This window comes from Triticum urartu, chromosome 4 (assembly GCF_003073215.2).
Source record: "Triticum urartu cultivar G1812 chromosome 4, Tu2.1, whole genome shotgun sequence".
NCBI classification, from domain to species: Eukaryota; Viridiplantae; Streptophyta; class Magnoliopsida; order Poales; family Poaceae; genus Triticum; species Triticum urartu.
This window is the reverse complement of record NC_053025.1, coordinates 124,968,575-124,989,250: the sequence shown is the minus strand read 5'-3', so window position 1 is coordinate 124,989,250 and position 20,676 is coordinate 124,968,575.

The window sequence follows — 20,676 nt, the reverse complement described above, 5'->3', positions numbered from 1 at the left end:
CATCCTGCTGCCCCAGGGCGCCGGCCTCTCGATCCTCCGCATAGCCCCGCGCGGCGGTGCTCGCGGCCGCGTGCCCGCAGGTGCGCGCTCGCCCCTTCCCGCGGCGCTCGCTCCCCCGACCTCGCACCAGCTGCTGCTGGCTTCTGCTCGCCCCGCCGCCTGCTCCTACGCGGCCGGCTCCACCCCACTTCACGCGCGCGGCCTCGCTCCGCCCCGCACTCGGCCGCCTCCTGGCCCGCCTGCCGGCTTCCGCGCACCCTCACATCGACTCCGCCGTGTGCCTCGGCGTCGCCGCCTCCAGCCAGCCGCTGTTCCGGGCCGACTTCCGCTGCCGGATCACCGCGCGGCAGCGCCCGCGGCCCCCCGCCTCAACCACGCGGTCGCCAGGTTCCCGGTGCCCCCGCCTTCGGCTCCTCCCGCAAGCCGGCCCCGGCCTCCCGCATCACCACCGCTAGGCTGCGCCGCCCCCGACGCCCTCGCCGGCCTTCCTCCTGGTCGCGCCTGCGCCGCCCCCTGTGCTGCGCCTGCGTGCGGCCCCATGGCCGGCCGTCCCCATCCGGGCTGCTCCACGCGCGCGCGCCGGCTCTGCCTCACCTTCGCTCCGGTCAGGTCCGCGCCGGATGCTCCTCCCACGCGCGACTGCTAGCCCGGGTCGGCTCCAGCGCCTGCATGTTCAGCGGGCCAGGCCTGCTCCCAGCCGGGTCGCGACTCCCGCGCCGTCTCCGCACCCCCGGCCACTGCTACGCCGCCTCCACGCATCCAGGCCGGCTCCATCCGCGCCCATCTGCGTCAACCCGGAGGCCCGCTCCGCTCCCGCCGGCTTCAGCCGCCCGGTCGGCTCCGGCTCCGCCCGCGGCCGGGTTCCTCGTCCCGTCAGGGTCGCCTCCGCCCGCGGCCGGCGCCGGCTTCGCCCCCACGCCGGCTTCCGGAACCCCGGCATCGGCTGCTGCCGCGTCCCGGCCGCTGGCTTCCGTGGAGAACCCGGCAATCCAGCTGCCCGTGACAAAAAAAAAAAAGAAAATGGCCGGGTGGTGGCATCCGGCTGCTCGCATGCAATCGGGCTAAGAGAAAAAAAAGAAAGAAAAAGAAACGGAGGGGCTAAAAATCAGTCGACTGATTTTTTACCAAGTCTCGGTCGATTCCCCACCCCCCGCATTAGATCACTAGGGGCTTCAAAATCTGTGCATGTTGTTTGTTTCTTGTGAAATAGGCCCGTGCAGGGATACAGCCGGCCTGTTTAGTGCTTTTTTTTTGTTTGTGAAAGGTGCAGGTATGCGTGGTGGGCTTGGCATCTTCCACATTTCCCATTCCAGTGTGTGTCTCTTTCACCTGGCTACATTCGAAACCAAGCAATCCAACCTTTTTTTACTCGTCTCCATTTTTTGTTAGTTTCTTTTGCCGGGTTATTTGGCATTTTTATGTGGCATTTTCCTTTTTTTAGGGGAATGTGGCATTTTCCTTGATTCATTTGTTTGTCCCTTTTTATTTTATAGTTTTGTTTTCGTTCATCTTTTCTTGTAATATTATTTCCTTGTTTATTTGTTTTATTTTCAGTTTTTCTGTTGCATATTATTATAATTTTATGAAAAATAATATATCTCATTCACGTCCTTCTCTGTCTGACAAAAACACATTGCAATTCTTAGATTTGGTCACGTAACACTTAGTTCTGTCGTGCGAGTAGTGCAGATAGGCATCATAAGCTGTCTTCTCTCTTTTTTTAACACGGGTGGGATAAGGTTGTAGGCTTCTTATGTTGCATTCCGGTTATTTTTGCAGTGCAGCTTTTTTGTCCTCTTTATCCTGTTTTTATGGGAGATTTTGAGTCAACGGGTGTTTGTTGCCCTTACTTTTTATTTTATTTTATTTTCTTTCTTTCTTATTTTCATTCTGTTTATTTTTTTTCTTTTTTCTTTTTTTCAATTTTTTGTTTATTTTCTTTTTAGATAGTTCTCTTTTTTTTCTTGGGCTATTTCTTATTTGTCATTTTCTCGATCGACAGAGAATTAGTTAGATCTCATTCGTTTTGGTAGCTATGGATTTTGGACATCAAGTTTTGTGTGTGGTTGACATGTGTGTTGTGTCGATGGCCTTGTACGTTGTTGCCTGATTTTTTTTTCACTCTCTAATCAACTAGAAATCATATTATTTACATAGACCGTAAGGTTGTGGTGTTTTATTAGGGGAATGGGGCCTTTGCATGCTCGCCAATAGGCATGAACTTCAAAGTGTCACTCCAACTTCAATTGCATGTTCTCAACGCGACTTCAATTAAGTGGTGTTTTGTCAATAGAACGGTGATTGCATGTCTACCACTAGGCACACAATTGTAAGTGTCACTCCTGATTGCACCTCGGTGATGTGTTGTTAGGGAAAGGTTCCGGTAGCATGTATGCCAGTACGCCGCAATTTCAAATGACGCTTACCCCGATTTCAACTACATGTCTTCGAGGCAATTGTAACTATGTGATGTTTTGTTTGGTTAGGGGTGAGCTGCATGTCTCCCACTAGGCCACAGCTAGAAGTGTCGCCCCGACAGCAATTGCATGTCTTCAACAAAAGTACAACTATGTGGTGTTTTGTCCGGTAGTGGTGTGTTGCATGTCTCCCATGAGGCCACAACTGCAACTGTCAACCCCAACTTCAACTACATGTCCTCGACACAACTGCAACTATGTGGTGCTTTGTCCGGTCAAGGGAGAGTTGCATGTCTCCTACTAGGCAGCAACTGCAAGTGTCGGCCCGGCTGCAATTGCATGTCTTCAACGCAACTGCAACTATGTGGTATTTTGTTCAGTCAGGGGTGAGTTGCATGTCTCGCACTAGGTCGCAACTGGAAGTGTTGCCCCCGACTACAACTGCATGTCTTCGACGCAACTACAACTATGTTGTGTTTTGTCTGGTAGCGGTGAGTTGCATGTCTCCCACAAGGCCGCAACTACAAGTGTCGCCCCTGGTCAAGGGTGAGTTGTATGTCTCCCACTAAGCGGCAACTGCAAGTGTCACCCCACTCGCAACTGCATGTCTTCGACAGCTCTGCAACTATGTGGTGTTTTGTTCAGTCAGGGGTGAGTTGCATGTCTCCCACTAGGTCGCAACTGCAGGTGTCGCCCCTGACTGCAACTGTGAAAGAACATGCGGTGCCCCCATGTTTGGTTTTGGTAATTGATGACAATCTCTATGGACTAATGGTTGCCTTGAGTTATATTTGAAGGTTTTGTCCATAGGCTTTTCTTGGAGTACATGTGTTGGTTTCAAGGAGAGTTTGTGTCGACCAAGGTGTTATTCAAGGAATTATCCAAAGATTGGTCATGTGAGAGTTGAGCTTATTGCAAGCATGTCTTGAAGAAGAAGATTGTGTGATCATTCATGTCTACCTTCAAGACATCATTCAAATGAAGAGAATTGGAAAGGTTCAAGGATGATCAAGACTAAGTCAAGAGTGAATCAAGTTGATCAACTCACAAAGCGCAGAAGATGTACCGAGAGGGATCAAGTGATCCCATGGTATGGTAAGAATTGTCAATTACGCTTTGTGTACTAACCCATAGTCTTCGTGAGAGTTCTTTGTGGGGTTAGGTTGCGGTGTGCAAGTTCAAGTGGAGCATCACGAAGAGATCAAATGCTTGAAGCTTGCCGTCCTTTGTGGTGATAATGGACTTGTGAAGATGTGCGAAAGAGTGGCTCACCCATAATGGAGTATGGGGGAGCAATCAACTAGTCTTCATCGAGTCAACACAATCAAGAAAGGTGGTCCAACTTGAGGGAGTCAAGATTGTCATCATCTAGCTCAAGTGGACCATGTGCAAGGCAAAGGTTTGCCCTTGATAGGTTTTCTATTTTACCGGTCTCATGATGGTAGTTGGGAGACCGGGTTATAGGATCGATTGCCGTACTATCAAGGGGGGCTCTCGATGAGTAGCTTGATCGTATCGTTCGTAGAGAGCTCAAACCATTGCATCCTTGCATCATCTTTCTTGGTTCTTGTTTGGTTCTTTTTGTGAGTCTTAGAGCTTATGGTCATCTTGATGACAAGCTCGAGTTCATCGAAAACGGAGTTCACATGCATCTTCTATGATGTTTTCGATGTTGGAGGTTTTGCCGGTTCTTCTCGGTTGGAGGTTTCACTCCTCTATTTGTTGGCATACCTCCCCTGCCTCTTCTTACTATATCCAGTCGCTGTTTTGATGCTACTCGTCGTCTTGTTTCCAACAAGCTTGAGTTTGCTCAATTCGGAGCTCATATGCAGAAGTTATGGCATTCTGGTTTTCTTGAGAGTGGTTTTTGTCTGGCCCCAGCGGTAGTACCGCTTGGAGCTCTCAGCCGTTGTACCGCTGCTTCCGGGCGGTGGTACCGCAAACTTGCTCAGCAAAGACTTGGGCGGTTGTTCCGTCCAGGCACCGCCCAAGTACCGGTCAGGCCTCTGTTTTGATGCGGTACTCGGGCGGTGGTGGCCTGGTTGGTCCGGTCGTACCGGTACCACCTGTTGGGGAACGTAGCATAAATTCAAAATTTTCCTACATGTCACCAAGATCTATCTATGGAGTCATCTAGCAACGAGGGAGGAGTGGATCTACATACCCTTGTAGATCGCGCGCGGAAGCGTTCAAGAGAACGGGGTTGATGGAGTCGTACTCGTCGTGATCCAGATCACCGATGATCCTAGCGCCGAACGGACGGCACCTCCGTGTTCAACACACGTACGGAGCAGCGACGTCTCCTCCTTCTTGATCCAGCAAGGGGGGAGGAGAGGTTGATGGAGATCCAGCAGCACGACGGCGTGGTGGTGGAAGTAGCGGGATTCCAACAGGGCTTTGCCAAGCGCTGCGGGAGGAGGGAGATGTGTCACGGGAGGGAGAGGGAGGCGCCAGGGCTTAGGTTATGTGACCCTCCCTTCCCCCCACTATATATAGGGCCAAGGGAGAGGGGGGAGGCGCAGCCTTGGCCTTTCCTCCAAGGAAGGGTGCGGCCAGGGAGGAGTGCCTCCTCCCCAAGGCACCTCGGAGCTGCCTTCCCCCTTTAGGACTCTTCCTTTCCCCTTCTCTTGGCGCATGGGCCTCTTGGGGCTGGCTTGGCCCCCATACAGGCCAAGGCGCACCCCCTACAGCCCATGTGGCCCCCCGGGGCAGGTGGCCCCACCCGGTGGACCCCCGGGACCCTTCCGGTGGTCCCGGTACAATACCGGTGACCCCGAAACTTGTCCCGATAGCCGAAATAGCACTTCCTATATATAATTCTTTACCTCCGGACCATTCCGGAACTCCTCGTGACGTCCGAGATCTCATCCGGGACTCCGAACAACTTTCGGGTTACCGCATACTTATATCTCTATAACCCTAGCGTCACCGAACCTTAAGTGTGTAGACCCTACGGGTTCGGGAGACATGCAGACATGACCGAGATGACTCTCCGGTCAATAACCATCAGCGGGATCTGGATACCCATGTTGGCTCCCACATGTTCCACGATTATCTCATCGGATGAACCACGATGTCAAGGACTTAATCAATCCCGTATACAATTCCCTTTGTCTAGCGGTACGATACTTGCCTAAGATTTCGATCGTCGGTATCCCGATACCTTGTTCAATCTCGTTACCGGCAAGTCTCTTTACTCGTTTCGTAACACATCATCCCGTGATCAACTCCTTGATCACATTGTGCACATTATGATGATGTCCTACCGAGTGGGCCCAGAGATACCTCTCCGTTTACACGGAGTGACAAATCCCAGTCTCGATTCGTGCCAACCCAACAGACACTTTCGGAGATACCTGTAGTGTACCTTTATAGCCACCCAGTTACGTTGTGACGTTTGGCACACCCAAAGCACTCCTACGGTATCCGGGAGTTGCACAATCTCATGGTCTAAGGAAATGATACTTGACATTAGAAAAGTTTTAGCATACGAACTACATGATCGTGTGCTAGGCTTAGGATTGGGTCTTTGTCCATCACATCATTCTCCTAATGATGTGAACCCATTATCAATGACATCCAATGTCCATGGTCAGGAAACCGTAACCATCTATTGATCAACGAGCTAGTCAACTAGAGGCTTACTAGGGACATGGTGTTGTCTATGTATCCACACATGTATCTGAGTTTCCTATCAATACAATTCTAGCATGGATAATAAACGATTATCATGAACAAGGAAATATAATAATAACTAATTTATTATTGCCTCTAGGGCATATTTCCAACAGTCTCCCACTTGCACTAGAGTCAATAATCCAGTTCACATCGATATGTGATTAACACTCAAGGTCACATCCCCATGTGACTAACACCCAAAGAGTTTACTAGAGTCAATAATCTAGTTCACATCGATATGTGATTAACACTTGATGAGTTCTGGGTTTGATCATGTTATGCTTGTGAGAGATGTTATAGTCAACGGGTCCGAATCTTTCAGATCCGTATGTACTTCGCAAATTTCTATGTCATCTTGTAGATGCAACTACTACGCTACATTTGGAGCTATTCCAAATAACTGTTCTACTATACGAATCCAGTTTACTACTCAGAATAATCTGGATTAGTGTCAAGGTTTGCATCGGCGTAACCCTTTACGACGAACTCTTTTACCACCTCCATAATCGAGAAAATTCCTTAGTCCACTAGTTACTAAGGATAACGTTGACCGCTGTCCTGTGATCCATTCTTGGATCACTCTTGTACCCCTTGACTGACTCATGGCAAGGCACATTTCAGGTGCGGTATACAGCATAGCATACTGTAGAGCCTATGTCTTAAGCATAGGGGACGACCTTCGTCCTTTCTCTCTATTCTGCCGTGGTCGAGCTTTAAGTCTTAACTTCATACCTTACAACTCAGGCAAGAACTCCTTCTTTGACTGATCCATCTTGAACACCTTCAAGATCATGTCAAGGTATGTGCTCATTTGAAAGTACCATTAAGCGTTTTGATCTATCCTTATAGATCTTGATGCTCAATGTTCAAGTAGCTTAATCCAGGCTTTCTATTGAAAAACACTTTCCAAATAACCCTATATGCTTTCCAGAAATTCTACGTCATTTCTGATCAACAATATGTCAACAACATATATTCATCAGAAATTCTATAGTGCTCCCACTCACTTCTTTGGAAATACAAGTTTCTCATAAACTTTGTATACACCCAAAATCTTTGATCATCTCATCAAAGCGTACATTCCAACTCCGAGATGCTTACTCCAGTCCTTAGAAGGATTGCTGGAGCTTTGCATACTCATTAGCATCTTTCAGGATTGACAAAACCTTCCGGTTGTATCACATACAACCTTTCCTCAAGAAAATCGTCGAGGAAACAATGGTTTTTGACATCCTATCTGCAAGATTTCATAAATAATGCAGTAATCGCTAATATAATTCCAACAGACTCTTAGCATCGCTACGAGTGAGAAAGTCTCATCATAGTCAACTCCTTGAACTTGTCGGAAAAAATCTTAATGACAAGTCGAGCTTTCTTAATGGTGATACTTACCATCATTGTCCGTCTTCCTTTTTAAAATCCATCTGTACTCAATAGCCTTACGACCATCGAGTAGTTCTCCCAAAGTCTACACTTTGTTTTCATATATGGATCCTCTCTCGGATTATATGGCCTCGAGCCATTTTGGAATCCAGGCCCACCATCGCTTCTCCATAGCTCGTAGGTTCATTGTTGTCTAGCAACATGAATTCCAAGACAGGATTACGTACCACTCTGAAGTAGTACGCATCCTTGTCATCCCATGAGGTTTGGTAGTGACTTGATCTGAAGTTTCATGATCACTATCATAAGCTTCCACTTCAATTGGTGTAGGTGCCACAGGAACAACTCCCTGTGCCCTGTCACACACTAGTTGAAGAGACGGTTCAATAACCTCATCAAGTCTCCACCATCCTCCCACTCAATTCTTTCGAGAGAAACTTTTCCTCGAGAAAGGACCCGATTCTAGAAACAATCCCTTATTGCTTTCGGATCTGAGACAGGAGGTATACCCAACTGTTTTGGGTGTCCTATGAAGATGCATTTATCCGCTTTGGGTTCGATCTTATCAGCCTAAAACTTTTTCACATAAGCGTCGCAGCCCCAAACTTTTAAGAAATGACAGCTTAGGTTTCTCTAAACCATAGTTCATATGGTGTCATCTCATCGGAATTACATGGTGCCCTATTTAAAGTGAATGTGGTTGTCTCTAATGCCTAACCCATAAACTATCGTGGTAATTCGATAAGAGACATCATGGTATGCATCATATCCAATAGGGTGCAGTTATGATGTTCGGACACACCATCACACTATGGTGTTCCAGGCTGTATTAGTTGTGAAACAATTTCCACAATGTCTTAATTCTGTGCCAAACTCGTAATTCAGATATTCATCTCTATGATCATATCATAGATATTTTATCCTCTTGTCACGACGATATTTCAACTTCACCCTGAAATTACTTGAACCTTTCAATAATTCAGACTCGTGATTCATCAAGTAAATATACTCAACATCTACTCAAATCATCTGTGAAGTAAGAACATAATGATATCCACTACATGCCTCAGCACTCATTGGATTGCACACATCAAAATGTAGTACTTCCAACAAGTTGCTTTCTAGTTCCATTTTACTGAAAACGAGGCTTTCAGTCATCTTGCCCATGTGGTATGATTTGCATGTCTCAAGTGATTCAAAATCAAGTGAGTCCAAACGGTCCATTTGCATGGAGTTTCTTCATGCATATACACCAATAGACATGGTTCGCATGTCTCAAACCTTTCAAAACAAGTGAGCCCAAAGATCCATCAACATGGAGCTTCTTCATGCGTTTTATACCGATATGACTTACGTGGCAGTGCCACAAGTAGGTGGTACTATCATTACTATCTTTTGGCATGAACATGTGTATCACTACGATCGAGATTCAATAAACCATTCATTTCAGGTGTAAGACCATTGAAGGTATTATTCAAATAAACAGAGTAACCATTATTCTCTTTAAATGAATAACCGTATTGCGATAGACATAATCCAATCATGTCTATGCTCAACGCAAACACCAATCTCCATGGTAGAGGGAGCGTACGATATTTGATCAACCTTGGAAATACTTCCAACACATATTGTCATCTCACCTTTAGCTAGTCTCCGTTTATTCCGTAGCTTTTATTTCGAGTTACTAACACTTAGCAACCGAACCGGTATCTAATACCCTGGTGCTACTAGGAGTACTAGTAAAGTACACATTAACATAATACATCCAATATACTTCTATCGACCTTGCCAGCCTTCTTATCTACCAAGTATCTAGGGTAATTCTGCTCCAGTGACTGTTCCCTTTATTACAGAAGCACTTAGTCTCGGGTTTGGGTTCAACCTTGGGTTTCTTCACTAGAGCAGCAGCTGAATTGCCGTTTCATGAAGTATCCCTTCGTGTCCTTGCCCTTCTTGAAACTAGTGGTTTCACCAACCATCAACAATTGATGCTCCTTCTTGATTTCTACTTTTGTGGTGTCAAACATCGCGAATATCTCACGGATCATCATATATGTCCCTGATATATTATAGTTCATCACGAAGCTCTAGCAGCTTGGTGGTAATGACTTCGGAGAAACATCACTATCTCATCTGGAAGATCAACTCCCACTCGATTCAAGCGATTTTTGTACTCAGACAATCTGAGCACAAGTTCAACAATTGAGCTTTTCTCCCTTAGTTTGCAGGCTAAGAAAATCGTCGGAGGTCTTATACCTCTTGACGTGGGCACGAGCCTGAAATCCCAATTTCAGCCCTCGAAACATCTCATATGTTTCGCGACGTTTCAAAACGTCTTCGGTGCCTCAACTCTAAGCCATTTAACTGAACTATCACATAGTTATCAAAATGTGTATGTCAGATGTTCGCAACATCCATAGACAACGTTCGAGGTTCAGCACACTGAGCGGTGCATTAAGGACATAAGCCTTCTATGAAGCAATGAGGACAAACCTCAGTTTATGGACCTAGTCCGCATAATTACTACTATCAACTTTCAACTAAATTTTCTCTAGGAACATATCTAAACAGTAGAACTGAAGCGCGAGCTACGACATAATTTGCGAAGACCTTTTGACTATGTCAGGATAATTAAGTTCATCTTGTGAACTCCCACTCAGATAGACATCCCTCTAGTCATCTAAGTGATTACATGATCCGAGTCAACTAGGCCGTGTCCAATCATCACGTGAGACGGACTAGTCATCATCGGTGAACATCTTCATGTTGATCGTATCTACCATACGACTCATGCTCGACCTTTCGGTCTCTTGTGTTCCGAGGCCATGTCTGTACATGCTAGGCTCGTCAAGTCAACCTAAGTGTTTCGCGTGTGTAAATCTGTCTTACACCCGTTGTATGTGAACGTTAGAATCTAACACCCGATCATCACGTGGTGCTTCGAAACAACGAACTGTCGCAACGGTGCACAGTTAGGGGGAACACTTTCTTGAAATTATTATGAGGGATCATCTTATTTACTACCATCGTTCTAAGTAAACAAGATGCATAAACATGATAAACATCACATGCAATCAAATAGTGACATGATATGGCCATCATCACTTTGCTCCTCTTGATCTCCATCTTCGGGGCTCCATGATCATCATCGTCACCGGCATGACACCATGATCTCCATCATCATGATCTCCATCATCGTGTCTCCATGAAGTTGCCTCGCCAACTATTACTTCTACTACTACGGCTAACGGTTAGCAATAAAGTAAAGTAATTACATGACGTTTATGTTGACACGCAGGTCATAAATAAATTAAGACAACTCCTATGGCTCCTGCCGGTTGTCATACTCATCGACATGCAAGTCGTGATTCCTATTACAAGAACATGATCATCTCATACATCACATATATCATTCATCACATCCTTTTGGCCATATCACATCACATAGCATACCCTGCAAAAACAAGTTAGACGTCCTCTAATTGTTGTTTGCATGTTTTACGTGGCTGCTATGGGTTTCTAGCAAGAACGTTTCTTACCTACGCAAAAACCACAACGTGATATGCCAATTGCTATTTACCCTTCATAAGGACCCTTTTCATCGAATCCGATCCGACTAAAGTGGGAGAGACAGACACCCGCTAGCCACCTTATGCAACTAGTGCATGTCAGTCGGTGGAACCAGTCTCACGTAAGAGTACGTGTAAGGTCGGTCCGGGCCGCTTCATCCCACGATGCCGCCGAATCAAGATAAGACTAGTAACGGCAAGCATATTGAACAAAATCAACGCCCACAACTACTTTGTGTTCTACTCGTGCATAGAAACTACGCATAGACCTAGCTCATGATGCCACTGTTGGGGAACGTAGCATAAATTCAAAATTTTCCTACGTGTCACCAAGATCTATCTATGGAGTCATCTAGCAACGAGGGAGGATTGGATCTACATACCCTTGTAGATCGCGCGCGGAAGCGTTCAAGAGAACGGGGTTGATGGAGTCGTACTCGTCGTGATCCAGATCACCGATGATCCTAGCGCCGAACGGACGGCACCTCCGTGTTCAACACACGTACGGAGCAGCGACGTCTCCTCCTTCTTGATCCAGCAAGGGGGGAGGAGAGGTTGATGGAGATCCAGCAGCACGACGGCGTGGTGGTGGAAGTAGCGGGATTCCAACAGGGCTTCGCCAAGCGCTGTGGGAGGAGGGAGATGTGTCATGGGAGGGAGAGGGAGGCGCCAGGGCTTAGGTGTTGCTGCCCTCCCTTCCCCCCACTATATATAGGGCCAAGGGAGAGGGGGGGGCAGCCTTGGCCCTTCCTCCAAGGAAGGGTGCGGCCAGGGAGGAGTCCATCCTCCCCAAGGCACCTCGGAGGTGCCTTCCCCCTTTAGGACTCTTCCTTTCTGTTATCTCTTGGCGCATGGGCCTCTTGGGGCTGGTTCCCTTGGCCCATACAGGCCAAGGCGCACCCCCTACAGCCCATGTGGCCCCCCGGGGCAGGTGGCCCCACCCGGTGGACCCCCGGGACCCTTCCGGTGGTCCCGATACAATACCGGTGACCCCGAAACTTGTCCCGATAGCCGAAATAGCACTTCCTATATATAATTCTTTACCTCCGGACCATTCCGGAACTCCTCGTGACATCCGGGATCTCATCCGGGACTCCGAACAAGTTTCGGGTTACCGCATACTTATATCTCTATAACCCTAGCGTCACCGAACCTTAAGTGTGTAGACCCTACGGGTTCGGGAGACATGCAGACATGACCGAGATGACTCTCTAGTCAATAACCATCAGCGGGATCTGGATACCCATGTTGGCTCCCACATGTTCCACGATGATCTCATCGGATGAACCACGATGTCAAGGACTTAATCAATCCCGTATACAATTCCCTTTGTCTAGCGGTACGATACTTGCCCGAGATTCGATCGTCGGTATCCCGATACCTTGTTCAATCTCGTTACTGGCAAGTCTCTTTACTCGTTTCGTAACACATCATCCCGTGATCAACTCCTTGATCACATTGTGCACATTATGATGATGTCCTACCGAGTGGGCCCAGAGATACCTCTCCGTTTACACGGAGTGACAAATCCCAGTCTCGATTCGTGCCAACCCAACAGACACTTTCGGAGATACCTGTAGTGTACCTTTATAGCCACCCAGTTACGTTGTGACGTTTGGCACACCCAAAGCACTCCTACGGTATCCGGGAGTTGCATAATCTCATGGTCTAAGGAAATGATACTTGACATTAGAAAAGCTTTAGCATACGAACTACATGATCTTGTGCTAGGCTTAGGATTGGGTCTTTGTCCATCACATCATTCTCCTAATGATGTGATCCCGTTATCAATGACATCCAATGTCCATGGTCAGGAAATCGTAACCATCTATTGATCAACGAGCTAGTCAACTAGAGGCTTACTAGGGACATGGTGTTGTCGATGTATCCACACATGTATCTGAGTTTCCTATCAATACAATTCTAGCATGGATAATAAACGATTATCATGAACAAGGAAATATAATAATAACTAATTTATTATTGCCTCTAGGGCATATTTCCAACACCATCGGTGTCCGGAGCGGTTCTACCGCTCAGGGCTTAGCCGCCCGAGCGCTCAAGGCCATGCGGTTGCACCGGCCCGGTACCGCTCGACTACCGCACTCAGGGGTGACTCCCTTCTGTTCCTATGCGGTGGTTGAGCGGTGGCTGGGCGATTGGTCTGGTTGTTCTTCTCAACCGGTGCTACCTCCTGGTCGCCCGGTTGTACCGCCTGGTAAGGTTCTGCACGTATACTGTGAGTCCCGGTTGTACCGGGACCAGGAGCGGTAGTACCGCTCGTGTGCGGGCTGAGCACATAATGGTTGGATTTTCCCCCTGCTATAAAAGGGGGTCTTCTTCCCCTTTGAACATAACCTTTTGAGCTCGTGTTCTTCCACCATTGTTGACCTTCTTCGAGCTTGCTAACTCTCAATCCCTTCATGGATTCTTGCTAGTTTTTGAGGGAAAAGAGAGAGGAGATCTAGATCCACATTTCCACCAATCACTTTCTCCTCTATGTGAGGGGAACTCCTTGGATCTAGATCTTGGAGTTCTTGGTGTTCTCCTTCTTGTTCTTCCTCTCATTTTCCTCCCTAGCATTAGTTGCTCCGGTGGGATTTGAGAGAGAAGGACTTGGGCACTCCGTGTGCCCTTGCCATTGCATTTGGTGTATCGGTTTGAGTTCTCCACGGTGATACGTGGAAGTGAAGTTTGAGAAGCTTATTACTCTTGGGTGTTTGGGCACCCTAGAGCTTGTTCCTCTTGGGTGCCCTGATGCCCTAGATGGTTGGTGTTGTTCGGAGCTCAATCATTGTGGTGTAAAGCTCCGGGCAAGCGTCGGGGTCTCCAATTAGGTTGTGGAGATCGCCCCGAGCAATTTGACGGGTACCGGTGACCGCCCCCAAGGGTTGCCAAAGTGTACGGGTTCGTTGACCGCCCCCAAGGGTTGCCATTTGTACGGGTTCGGTGACCGCCCTCAAGGGTCCCTTAGTGGAATCACGGCATCTTGCATTGTGCGAGGGCGTGAGGAGATTACGGTGGCCCTAGTGGCTTCTTGGGAAGCATTGTGCCTCCACACCGCTCCAAACGGAGATTAGCATCCGCAAGGGTGTGAACTTCGGGATACATCATCGTCTCCGCGTGCCTCGGTTATCTCTTACCCGAGCTCTTTACTTATGCACTTTACTTTGTGATAGCCATATTGTTTCTTGTCATATATCTTGCTATCACATAGTTGCTTATCTTGCTTAGCATAAGTTGTTGGTGCACATAGGTGAGCCTAGTTGTTTTAGGTTTTGTGCTTGACAAATTAACCGCTAGGTTTATTCCGCATTTGTTCAAGCCTAAATCGTAATTATTTTAAAACGCCTATTCACCCCCCCTCTAGGCGACATCCACGGTCTTTCAAACTGCATGTCTTCGACACATGTACAAGTATGTAGTCTTTTGTCCGGTAGTGGTGAGTTGCATGTCTCCCATGAGGTCGCAACTGCAGGTGCCGCCCCTAGTCAGGGGTGAGTTGCATGTCTCCCACTAGGCCGCAACTGCAAGTGTCGTCCCCGATTGCAACTGCATGTCTTCGATGCAACTGCAACTATATGATGTTTTGTCTGGTCAGGGGTGAGTTGCATGTCTCCCAATAGGCCTCAATTGCAAGTGTCGCCCCAACTGCAACGACAAGTCTTCCATGCAACTACAACTATATGGTGTTTTCGGTCAGGGGTGAGTTGCATGTCTCCCACGAGGTCGCAACTACAAGTGTCTCCCCCGACCACAACCGCATATCTTTGACGCAACTGCAACTCTGTGATGCTTTGTCAGGGAAGAGGCGACAATTGCATGTTTGCCCCTAGTCCGCAACTGCAAGTGTTGCCCCTGACTGCAACTACATTTCTTCAACGCAACTACAACTATGTGGTATTTTAACCGGGGCAGGGTGAGTTGCATGCCTCCCACTAGGCCACAACTATAAGAGGCAATTGCATGTCTTCAACACTACCGCAACTCTGTTGTGTTTTGTCCCAACATGGGTGAGTTGCATGTCTACACAGGCACGCAACTGCAAGCAGAGGCGGAGGACGAAAAAAAATTAAGGTGAGGTGAACCGGTGAAGAAGCTGATCACACTGCGCCCTGCTGGTCATGGTGTGAAGGATGCGAAGTAGCCGCCGCTCGCTGCACCACTGCGCCTTGCGCGGGAGCGCCCTATCTCCCCACTGGCTCGACGCCCACCAAAGGTCACAGCCGCCGTCGTCCGCCACTCTGCCTCATCCTGGCCAGCTGCTGCACGCTAGGGTTGCTGCGTGCCTCTTGCGTGTGCATCTCTATATCTGAGCTGGGGAGCTGGTTCTCGATCGGTTCGCTAAGAGAGAGAGAGAGAGCTTTTTTTAGAAGATTGAGAACGAGAGCTCTTTTTGTTTTAGACAATTGAGAGCGAGAGCTTTTTTTTTGTTTTTTTACACAATTGAGAGCGAGAGCTAGTGTGACGCCCCCGATTCAATCGTACACTAATCATACATGCAAACGTGTACGATCAAGATCAGGGACTCACGGGAAGATATCACAACACAACTCTACAAATAAAATAAGTCATACAAGCATCATATTACAAGCCAGTGGCCTCGAGGGCTCGAATACAAGAGCTCGATCATAGACGAGTCAGCGGAAGCAACAATATCTGAGTACAGACATAAGTTAAACAAGTTTGCCTTAAGAAGGCTAGAATAAACTGGGATACAGATCGAAAGAGGCGTAGGCCTCCTGCCTGGGATCCTCCTAACTACTCCTGGTCGTCGTCAGCGGGCAGCACGTAGTAGTAGGCACCTCCGGTGCAGTAGGAGTCGTCATCGACGGTGGCGTCTGGATCCTGGGCTCCAACATCTGGTTGCGACAACCAGGTAGAAGGGATAGAAGGAAAAGAAGGAGAAGCAACCGTGAGTACTCATCCAAAGTACTCGCAAGCAAGGAGCTACACTACATATGCATGGGTATAAGTGTAAAGGCCATATCGGTGGACTGAACTGCAGAATGCCAGAATAAGAGGGGGATAGCTAATCCTGTCGAAGACTACGCTTCTGGCAGCCTCCGTCTTGCAGCATGTAGAAGAGAGTAGACTGAAGTCCTCCAAGTAGCATCGCATAGCATAATCCTAACCGATGATCCTTCCCTCGTCGCCCTGTGAGAGAGCGACCACCGGTTGTATCTGGCACTTTGAAGGGTGTATTTTATTAAGTATCCGGTTCTAGTTGTCATAAGGTCAAGGTACAACTCCAAGTCGTCCTGTTACCGAAGATCACGGCTATTCGAATAGATTAACTTCCCTGCAGGGGTGCACCACATAACCCAACACGCTCGATCCCATTTGGCCGGACACACTTTCCTGGGTCATGCCCGGCCTCGTAAGATCAACACGTCGCAGCCCTACCTAGGCACAACAGAGAGGTCAGCACGCCGGTCTAAATCCTATGGCGCAGGGGTCTGGGCCCATCGCCCTTTGCACACCTGCACATTGCGAACGCGGCCGGAAGCAGAACTAGCCCCCTTAATACAAGAGCAGGCTTACGGTCCAATCCGGCGCGCGCCACTCAGTCGCTGACGTCACGAAGGCTTCGGCTGATACCACGACGTCGAGTGCCCATAACTGTCCCCGCATAGATGGTTAGTGCGTATAGGCCAGTAGCCAGACTCAGATCAAATACCAAGATCTCGTTAAACATGTTAAGTATCCGCGAACACCGACCAAGGCCAGGCCCACCTCTCTCCTAGGTGGTCACAACCTGCCCTGTCACTTCGCCACAAAGATCCACACAGAGGGTCGTTGGGACAAAGGTCCTTTCAGCCCCCAATCCGTGAATCACTCGCGGGTGCTCCACAAGCCGACCCGACTTTAGTCACCACATGTATCATGTATAAAGTATATAGTTAATACCCGTGATCACCTCCCGAGTGATCACGGCCCGATAATATAGCATGGCAGACGGAAAAGAATGTATGGCCACTGATGATAATCTAGCATCCTATATTAAGCATTAGGATTGCAGGTAAAGGTAACAACAGTAGTAGCAAGGACAGGCCATGCATCAGAATAGGATTAACGGAAAGCGGTAACATGCTACACTACTCTAATGCAAGCAGTAGAGAAAAGAGTAGGCGATATTTGGTGATCAAAGGGGGGGCTTGTTGGGGAACGTAGTAATTTCAAAAAAATTCCTACGTACACGCAAGATCATGGTGATGCATAGCAACGAGAGGGGAGAGTGTTGTCTACGTACCCACGCAGACCGACTGCGGAAGCATTGACGCAACGTAGAGGAAGTAGTCGTACGTCTTCCCGATCCGACCGATCCAAGCACCGTTACTCCGGCACCTCCGAGTTCTTAACACACGTACAGCTCGATGACGATCCCCGGGCTCCGATCCAGCAAAGCATCGGGGAGGAGTTCCGTCAGCACGACGGCGTGGTGACGATCTTGATGTTCTACCGTCGCAGGGCTTCGCCTAAGCACCGCTACAATATGATCGAGGTGGAATATGGTGGCAGGGGGCACCGCACACGGCTAAGGAACGATCTCAAGGATCAACTTGTGTGTTCTAGGGTGCCCCCTTACCTCCGTATATAAAGGATCCAAGGGGGAGGGGGCGGCCGGCCAAGGAGGGCGCGCCAAGGGAGTCCTACTCCCTCTGGGAGTAGGATTCCCCCCCCCAATCCTAGTTGGAATAGGATTCCTCGAGGGGCGAAAGAGAGAGAGGGGGCCGGCCACCTCTCCTTGTCCTAATAGGACTAGGGGAGGGGGGAGGCGCGCGGCCCACCTTGGGCTGCCCCTTTCTCCTTTCCACTAAAGCCCACTAAGGCCCATATAGCTCCCGGGGGGTTCCAGTAACCTCCCGGTACTCCGGTAAAATCCCGATTTCACCCGGAACACTTCCGATATCCAAACATAGGCTTCCAATATATCAATCTTTATGTCTCAACCATTTCGAGACTCCTCGTCATGTCCATGATCACATCCGGGACTCCGAACAATCTTCGGTACATCAAAATGCATAAACTCATAATAACTGTCATCGTAACGTTAAGCGTGCGGACCCTACGGTTCGAGAACAATGTAGACATGACCGATACATGTCTCCGGTCAATAACTAATAGCAGGACCTGGATGCCCATATTGGCTCCTACATATTCTACGAAGATCTTTATCGGTCAGACCGCATAACAACATACGTTGTTCCCTTTGTCATCGGTATGTTACTTGCCCGAGATTCGATCATCGATATCCAATACCTAGTTCAATCTCGTTACTGGCAAGTCTCTTTACTCGTTCTGTAATACATCATCCCACAAGTTACTCATTAGTTGCAATGCTTGCAAGGCTTATGTGATGTGCATTACCGAGGGGGCCCAGAGATACCTCTCCGACAATCGGAGTGACAAATCCTATTCTCGAAATACGCCAACCCAACATCTACCATTGGAGACACCTGTAGAGATCCTTTATAATCACCCAGTTATGTTGTGACGTTTGGTAGCACACAAAGTGTTCCTCCGGCAAACGGGAGTTGTATAATCTCATAGTCATAGGAACATGTATAAGTCATGAAGAAAGCAATGGCAACATACTAAACGATCGGGTGCTAAGCTAATGGAATGGGTCATGTCAATCAGATCATTCCACTAATGATGTGACCTCGTTAATCAAATAACAACACTTTGTTCATGGTTAGGAAACATAACCATCTTTGATTAATGATCTAGTCAAGTAGAGGCATACTAGTGACACTAAGTTTGTCTATGTATTCACACATGTATTATGTTTCCGGTTAATACAATTCTAGCATGAATAATAAACATTTATCATGATATAAGGAAATAAATAATAACTTTATTATTGCCTCTAGGGCATATTTCCTTCAGTCTCCCACTTGCACTAGAGTCAATAATCTAGATTACACAGTAATGATTCTAACACCCATGGAGCCTTGGTGCTGATCATGTTTTGCTCGTGGAAGAGGCTTAGTCAACGGGTCTGCAACATTCAGATCCGTATGTATCTTGCAAATCTCTATGTCTCCCACCTGGACTAGATCCTGGATGGAATTGAAGCGTCTCTTGATGTGCTTGGTCCTCTTGTGAAATCTGGATTCCTTTGCCAAGGCAATTGCACCAGTATTGTCACAAAAAAATTTCATTGGACCCGATGCACTAGGTATGACACCTAGATCGGATATGAACTCCTTCATCCAGACTCCTTCGTTCGCTGCTTCCGAAGCAGTTATGTACTCCGCTTCACATGTAGATCCTGCTACGACGCTTTGTTTAGAACTGCACCAACTGACAGCTCCACCGTTTAATGTAAACACGTATCCGGTTTGCGATTTAGAATCGTCCGGATCAATGTCAAAGCTTGCATCAACGTAACCTTTTACGGTGAGCTCTTTGTCACCTCCATATACGAGAAACATATCCTTAGTCCTTTTCAGGTATTTCAGGATGTTCTTGACCGCTGTCCAGTGATCCACTCCTGGATTACTTTGGTACCTCCCTGCCAAACTTATAGCAAGGCACACATCAGGTCTGGTACACAGCATTGCATACATGATAGAGCCTATGGCTGAAGCATAGGGAACATCTTTCATTTTCTCTCTATCTTCTGCAGTGGTCGGGCTTTGAGTCTTACTCAATTTCACACCTTGTAACACAGGCAAGAACCCTTTCTTTGCTTGATCCATTTTGAACTTTTTCAAAACTTTGTCAAGGTATGTGCTTTGTGAAAGTCCAATTAGGCGTCTTGATCTATCTCTATAGATCTTAATGCCTAATATATAAGCAGCTTCATCGAGGTCTTTCATTGAAAAACTCTTATTCAAGTATCCCTTTATGCTATCCAGAAATTCTATATCATTTCCAATCAGTAATATGTCATCTACATATAATATCAGAAATGCTACAGAGCTCCCACTCACTTTCTTGTAAATACAGGCTTCTCCAAAAGTCTGTATAAAACCAAATGCTTTGATCACACTATCAAAACGTTTATTCCAACTCCGAGAGGCTTGCACCAGTCCATAAATGGATCGCTGGAGCTTGCATACTTTGTTAGCTCCCTTTGGATCGACAAAACCTTTTGGTTGCATCATATACAACTCTTCTTCCAGAAATCCATTCAGGAATGCAGTTTTGACATCCATCTGCCAAATTTCATAATCATAAAATGCGGCAATTGCTAACATGATTCGGACAGACTTAAGCATCGCTACGGGTGAGAAGGTCTCATCGTAGTCAATCCCTTGAACTTGTCGAAAACTTTTTGCGACAAGTCGAGCTTTATAGACAGTAATATTACCGTCAGCGTCAGTCTTCTTCTTGAAGATCCATTTATTCTCAATTGCTTTTCGATCATCGGGCAAGTCAACCAAAGTCCATACTTTGTTCTCATACATGGATCCCATCTCAGATTTCACAGCTTCAAGCCATTTTGCGGAATCTGGGCTCACCATCGCTTCTTCATAGTTCGTTGGTTCATCATGATCTAGTAGCATGACTTCCAGAACAGGATTACCATACCACTCTGGTGCGGATCTCACTCTGGTTGATCTACGAGGTTCAGTAGTATCTTGATCTAAAGTTTCATGATCATCATCATTAGCTTC